The following is a 7653-nucleotide window of genomic DNA, read 5'->3' on the forward strand; positions in this document are numbered from 1 at the left end:
CTTTCAGGGCATGTCAACACGGCAGCTGGATGTGAGCCCACCAACCCCACTAGACAGACTTATGCTGGCAGGGCTTGAGCTACTGTGCTAAAAATAGTGGGGTGGACATTGCAGCTCTGGTGGAGACTTTGGCTAGCCACCCATGCACAGCCCCCGAGGGATCAGGTAGGCTTGAGAACCCGAGCTGCTGCCCGAGTCACATCCACACTGCTATTTTTAGTATGCTAGCTGTAGCTGAGCTAGCACCAGTCTGTCTACCCTGGCTGGAAGGCTCACTCCCAGCTGCAGTGTAGACATAGAAAAGGAAGCTGTGCTCAGCCTTGCCTGTGGCATAGTATCCCCCAGCTGATCTGGTGATTTAATTACCATTAGTGACTTCAGTGTGAAAGGGTCAGGCAGGACTACATAGAGAGGGGGGAGAACTCAGTAAGGAAGGAGACCCAGAATAGAGGAGGAGGTAGGTAGATATCCCTATCTCTCTCTCTCCTCTTTCAGAACAGGCAGAAGAGGGCCTATTGGGAGCAGGTTGGCCTCCTGTGGGAAGTCTGGAAGTAGGGCTTGTAAGAAGCAGGGTGGTTTCTGGAGGAAGTTGCTGGAGTCCCCAGTCATGAACCCTGCTGGCAAGGAAGGCCTCCAGGGGAAAAGCCCTGGGAAGCACTAATCAGCTTCAGAAGCATAGCAGGGCCCAGGAGTAGGGGTGAAAAGCAGGGAACTTCAGTAGAGCCCAAGAGGGGCAGAAGAATCATTTATCTGAATGTTTTAAATTTCAGTTGGACTTTTGTTACCCCCAGAAGGAAACTGAATTTAAAAGGTGACCTGTCTGGAGGGCTAGCCCATGAAAGATATAGACAGAAGCAAGCCATCACAGTGCCAAAGAAGTGGTCACCAGAGAGCACTGGAAACAAAGGATCTCTGCAATGCTACAGTCTGATGACAGGGCTGATGGTGAGTGGAACCATTTACACAGTTTAAATGACTTTTGCCCTCTTATGGGTTGGGGGGCCAGGGAGAAGGAGACTTAGCTACGCATTTTGTTGGCCATGAAAGGTTTGAAATGGTATGAACAACGTTTTTAGAATACTTGTTCAGGGTTTGATTGTGTGTGTGGCCACTGCATGGGCACATGGAGTTGGACGCTATGAGAACCATTCTCCTTGTGCGCCCCATGCTGAGCACCTTCTGGAGAGGTGCTGAACAGCCTCAACTCCCAGGGCTCTCATCACTTCAAACACTCAAGTTCATTATATGTGGGACATGGAGAGACTAAACAAACACTGGTACTTACTGGTATATAATTATGCTCTTGTCCCTTTGCCAAGACAGCAGATTTCGGGATGTTGTAGGTCAGTTTTCTGTTGGAGGAGAAATCAGTGACATGGAGTAAAGACATCTGCTACCGTTTGTTTATTTACAAAATGTACACAAATCCCGTTTCTTCCAACAGTGTGATCACAAACTGAGTCTCTTCTCATGCTATTATGTGTTGCGGTGCACTTAACAGTGAGACATGGTACGCCCGATTTGCAGATCAGTAAGGTTTAATGAGCAAGGATTTCAACATATCCCAACTCACTAGAGTGATGTGCTCACTCCAGAGGCTGTAAAAGGAATGGTTGTCTTCAGGAGCCCCTCCAGGTGATCAGGCCAGCAGCAACTCCTGCAGAATCAGGTGTCGATGAAGTGTGCTCCTTTGTCTGAGTGGTAGCTTTTTATACACAGCATCCATTCATTCAATTATCATGGGTGACGTTTTCATATCCTTCACTTAATCTACCCTTCATTGTTAGTAATAACTAATATTCATGTTCTTACCCTGATAAATGAGAGCAAAACAACATCTAGCAGTGGGAGAGGCAATGAGAAAACTCGCCCCACACGGTGGGAAACATCACCCCTTAACATAAAATGTATAAACTCATGTCCTTGTTCATCTTTATCTATGCACAGCTGCAAACTTGCTGCTTACATGCTGTATTGTGTCAAACCCACATTAGTTATTATTTGCTGTAGTGTGCAGACACTGAGGCACCACGAGGTTACTCAGCAATCTATTGATCTCTGTCAAATGTAAAAAGCATTCAGGCTGCTGAGGCTTTAGGCCTCAAAGAGTGGTCAAGCAATGCCACCAGTGGTCAAGCAACTTGGTCAAGCAACTCAGGCCAGGCTAGGCCTCCAACATTATATTATTATTTATTTGTATTGCTTTAGCACCTAGGAGCCCCAATCACGGACCAGGCCCTCATTGTGCATGGTGTTGTACAAACACAGTCAACTTCCTTTTGCAGAAACCTCAGCTAACGCACCACTGGCCTTTCACCAATGGTCCTCTCTCATACCTGACATCTCAGTGCTTAACACTCTTTTACCACCACCACGGAGCTATTTGCCTGGGAAAACCCCTACCTAACGCCTAGTACCACACGGGTTTGAAAAATGAGCTGGAGCATCAATCCTTCTTGCGTGTAGCTGCTTTGCAATGCAAAGGAACCTCAGAGCGGGTTTGACTACCCAGACAAATGGCACTTTACCTCACACAATCCCCTTAACTTGGTCATCTGAGTTTTATCCTGAGTCTTCATATATCAATAACTCATAACATGTACAGCAATAGCAACTGTCACTATAACAGTGCTTCTAAATGTCCAGATTTTAGACCTGGTTATCTTTCTTCTTCCACAGGTATAAATCAGGAATAACTATTGAAGACAATGGACTGGCTCTGAGGTAAAAGTGATGCAAGAAAAGAGTCAGATTGTTTGTGTTTATGGTGAGAATTCATGCAAAGCCACCATATATTTATCTTACAAGTAACTCGCTGCTGTGCTCCATAATATGGCGGTATTATTTTTTAGTGGGCCTGAGTCTCCTCCAACACTGTTATCATTATTATAACTATTAATTATTTGTATTACCGTATCACCTAGGAGCCCCAATAATAGACCAGGACCCCATTGTGTTAGGGGATGTACAAACTCAGAACAAAAAGATGGTCCCTGCCCCAAAAAGTTTACAATCTTAGTTGTTTTACATTGATATAAGTCCTGTAATGGAGTTACACCTGATTTTACACTAGTGTAAATGAGAGAAGAATCGGGACCTATGACTGGATGGATGGATAGAGAACTGGCTACAGCATAGGGCTCAACGAGTAGTGATCAATGGTTCCATGTCTAGCTGGCATCTGGTCACAAGCGGAGTGCCCCAGGGGTCGGTCCTGGGACAAGTTTTGTTCAACATCTTCATCAATGATCTGGAGGATGGGATAGATTGCACCCTCAGCAAGTTTGCAGATGACACTGAGCTGGGGGAAGTGGTAGATACCCTGGATGATAGGGATAGGATACAGAAGGACCTACACAAACTGGAGGATTGGGCCAAAAGAAATCTGATGAGGTTCAACAAGGACAAGTGCAGAGTCCTACACTTAGGACGGAAGAATCCCATGTACAGCTACAGACTGGGGACCGACGAGCTAGGCAGCAGTTCTACAGAAAAGGACCTGGGGGTTACAATGGATAAGAAGCTGAATATGAGTCAGCAATGTGCCCTGGTTGCCAAGAAGGCTAATAGCATATTGGGCTACATTAGTAGGAGCATTGCCAGCAGATCACAGAAAGTGATCATTCCCCTCTATTTGGCATCGGTGAGGCCGCATTTGGAGTATTGTGTCCAGTTTTGTGCCCCCCACTACAACAAGGATGTGGACAAGTTGGAGAGAGTCCAGCGGAGGGCAACAAAAATGATTAGGGGGCTGGAGCACAAGACTTATGAGGAGAGGCTGAAGGAACTAGGCTTGTTCAGTCTACAGAAGAGAAGAATGAGGGGGGATTTGATAGCAGCCTTTAACTACCTGAAAGGGGGTTCCAGGGAGGATGGAGTTAGGCTGTTCTCAGTGGTGGCAGATGACAGAACAAGGACCAACGGTCTCAAGTTGCAGTGGGGGAGGTCTAGGTTGGACATTAGGAAAAAGTTTTTCACTAGGAGGGTGGTGAAGCACTGGAATGGGTTACCTAGGGAGGTGGTGGAATCTCCATCTTTAGAGGTTTTTAAGCTGTGGCTTGACAAAACCCTCGCTGGGATTATTTAGCTGAGGTTAGTCCTGCTCTGAGCAGGGAGTTGGACTAGATGACCTCCTGAGGTCCCTTCCAACTCTATGATTCTATGACTTTTAAATCTAAGAAGCTATGCTTTATGAGGTTTGCTTTTCATTGTCTCTCTCTGAATTTTCAGGATTGGGTTCATCTGTAGTAAAAGTTATCAACAAATTATCAATTTGTACTTGACAGCACTGGGAGAGGCTAACAAAACATTTTGGGGGATTCCTGTCCCCCCTCCGCATTGAAATCAGTGGGTGTTTTGCCATTTGCCAGATTTCACCTTTTGGTCTCATTTCTGATGGATGCTGCCTGTTCCCCTCCTGGACCAGTAAGAAGAGATGAACAGCTAAGATGGGAAGGAGATGTAAAGGAACAAGAATAATGTTTTTAAAAGTTGCTTTCAGATGATGGTGAATATAAATCTGTCCCAGACCAACCACAGAAAGAAATGGGGCCAATATACTATGTAGTTCCTCTCTTTACAGCAGACAGAAATCCTTTTTACATCCTTATAATCCATCAGTACATTTTCTTTAAAAATGTGCTTTGTATTGTGCAAAGATTTGAAACAGTGTAGGAACTGTGTTATTACATTCACATAAAACCAAAGCTCTCAGTATGAGAAATCACTCACCCATCAAAAGTAGATCAACCTAATGTCAAAACCTCTGTTTGTTAATTTAGCTAAGTAAATTAAATAAATTCAGAGCATAAAAAACAAAGAAACCCTTCAAGATGAGTATAACAAGTACCCTAATGAAGTTGCTATTGCTGAATTAATTTATGTTGCACGTGGGAGCTTCAGCAATACTCAAAACTTGTCATAAATACTCCTTTGCCAAAGTGACATTTCACTGAGCAGTCTTAGCATATACCTTGCTTATGTCAATGTCACTGTTTGGTTCAGGGGCAGCTAGCAGCATTTATAATCCTAGTCTATTTCTAGCCATTTAGGGCCTGATTTTCAGCCTCCATTGATGTCATCTGGAATTGTGGGTGTTCATCATTTCTGAAACTCCACAGTTTTCTGCATGGATCAGTTCAGTAAACCCACAATTAAGTCATAAGTATTCATAAAAGAGGCCAACTTGCAGTAGTTATACTGCTGTAAATGGCGACTGAGATAGTGTTGCAGGCTATGCAAGTGCAGTAAAGAAGCACATCAAAAAAATGTAGTGCAATCAACTGAATACATTCCACACTGAATGCAAAGACGGGGCTTTGTCCTGGAAATGCAGACAGTACAATTAATACTTGCTCAAATAGGCAAGGCCAGTGCTCCAGTGTTTTAACTAGCCACTAAAATAAGGATGATGTTCACTTTGACTTGATAGAGCCTGAGTAGCTGCAAAATGTGTTGCATTCAGCAGTGAAGACCTTCCCTCTAAATGTAAGGGCTTACAGAATATGATACCTCTCAATGGCCACTTCTCCAGCCTGTGGACTGAAGCAGCAACCACAGTCCTGTGGTCCCTCTCAGGGCCATCCCTCAACACCGTCCTTTAAACTAGTCTTTTCACAGATGCCTTGTAGCCACACCTCTGGAGTGCACCAGGTGCAGATTTCCCATCATGTGGCTACTCCGCTTACAGCTTTCTCCCGACAATTCCTCTCAGAGGAATGAGTGAGCCTCTGCACTAGCATGAATTTCATCCTAGTAAAGGAGCTGCCATAGATCATGTACAAGTAGGTGTTATGAATATATATTCAGGTAGCATGCTTTCCAAAAGAACTGATTGAAAATTGATTGGAAGAACTGGAAATTTTTAAGAAAACCTCTCCCTTTCCCCACTTACCTGGCAGTCACAAACAAATCTCTTACTTTCATTGAATCATCGGTCTCCCTTACAGCTAAAGCACTATAAATTCTCTACAACCTAAATTAGTCAGTTTATAACAAGTATCCAACAGAAAGGAAATTGGAAAGAGATTGGGGCCCAAGTGATTAAATCAATTAAATGATGTACTAGTTGTTACACAATTTAAGTTTTGCAAAGTTTAAGAGCTAATATTGATCCATTATGAACTCTTTCTTCAATAAACTAGATGTCAAGAGAATAATGCTCCTTGTTAGATTGTATGTAAATTAATCCTTCCTATCAAGAATTTTAGCGAGATCAAAGAAGTAAAGACTTTTTACTGCCCTGTGAAAAAAACGGGAAAACATGAAAGATCAGAAATATCCCTTTAATTCAGAGACACATGCTTTGAACAAGCTTGTATCAATTCTGAAAGAATTGATATTTTTATGATATCTTGTTTATTCTGATCGGTTTTAAACACATTGATACCTGCTGTGTCAATGAGGTGGAACGCTAAGTGTGACAGCAGCATTTATATTCTATTACAGATGATGAATTGTAAATCCCTGCAGTGTCTATTGGGATAGAATAAAGAAGTCCAATTTAAAAAATTAATCTGTGTCTTATAACTGTAGCAAATAGGTGATGGAGCATCCATTTCAACTATTTTTTTTTAACTTTAGCGTTTATATGTGGCAAAGATGAATCACTATTACCAAGGCAAGCTGAAACTCAATAGCAATTTAAATGTTAATTACCTAGAATGCTACCTACTGGGCAGGGACTTTCTTATACCCTATGTGTATACAGTGCCTGGCACAATGGTGCCCCTGTCTTGGTTGGCCACTAGGCATTACTGAAACAGACATGATTTATAAACGTGAATAATAAAACCAATGGTGCTGTTAGGTTCAGAGTCAGGATAACATTTTACAGTCTTTAAATGAACAAAGCTCCCACTGAGTAAACCCATACATCACCCTCCATTTCACTCAGATTTCAGCTGAAATTTGCCAGCTTCAAAGAGTCATTCTTTGTCATCAGTGTGGGTATTGCTCAGTTAGGTACTACAGAATTTGGCCCTTAGCAACTTAATATTTTAACTTTATTGCTGCTGATTTTATCCAAATTGCCATGCTTAAATAAACAAAGTAATTTTTTATTATTAATTAGGATTGCTTTCTTATTTATTTATTCTGCAACAGCATCTATTAGCCCCAATTAGGGATCAGAGCTCCAATGTGCTCAGTACTGTACAGATGAGTAAATGCTTATTGTTCCTATACCAGAGAGCTCACAATCTAGGACTTATGGCAAGAAGCAACAGATATGTGGTGGGAACAAGGCACTCAGGCCCACTCCTCAAAGATATTTAGACATCTAACTGCCATTTAAATTAATGGATATTAGGCATAAGAATGGCCATACTGATCAGACCATCTAGCCCAGTATCCTGTCTTCCTATAGTGACCATTGCCGGATGTTTCAGAGGGAATGAACAGAACAGGGCAATTTCTGAGGTTTAGGGACACCGAGAACATGGGATTGTTGGCTAATAGCCATTGATGGACCCATTCTTCATGAACTTTTCCTTGGTAGAATTGACTTCCAATTTTTAAAGGGCACCTTTTTGCCTCTAACCGCCTCTTTTACTCTGTTGTTTAGCCAGAGTAGCATTTTTTTGGACTCATAAACTCTAAGGTCAGAAGGGAACAATATGATCATCTAGTCTGACCACGCAGGCCACAGAACTC

The 7653-nt window shown here is 42.6% G+C and overlaps 1 long non-coding RNA gene across 1 annotated transcript; it reads left to right on the forward strand.

Moving 5' to 3' along the window:
- The first annotated feature begins 639 nt into the window (after positions 1-639).
- Positions 640-4760, forward strand: LOC137164528 (uncharacterized). Its single transcript, XR_010923073.1, has 3 exons — positions 640-945; positions 2680-2767; positions 4371-4760. It is a non-coding gene; the product is annotated as an uncharacterized lncRNA (long non-coding RNA).
- Positions 4761-7653: the final 2893 nt, after the last annotated feature.

Source organism: Emydura macquarii, unplaced genomic scaffold (assembly GCF_026122565.2).
Source record: "Emydura macquarii macquarii isolate MOO-44397 ecotype Brisbane River unplaced genomic scaffold, CSIRO-AGI_Emac_v2 contig_2676, whole genome shotgun sequence".
In the NCBI taxonomy this organism is placed as follows: domain Eukaryota; kingdom Metazoa; phylum Chordata; order Testudines; family Chelidae; genus Emydura; species Emydura macquarii.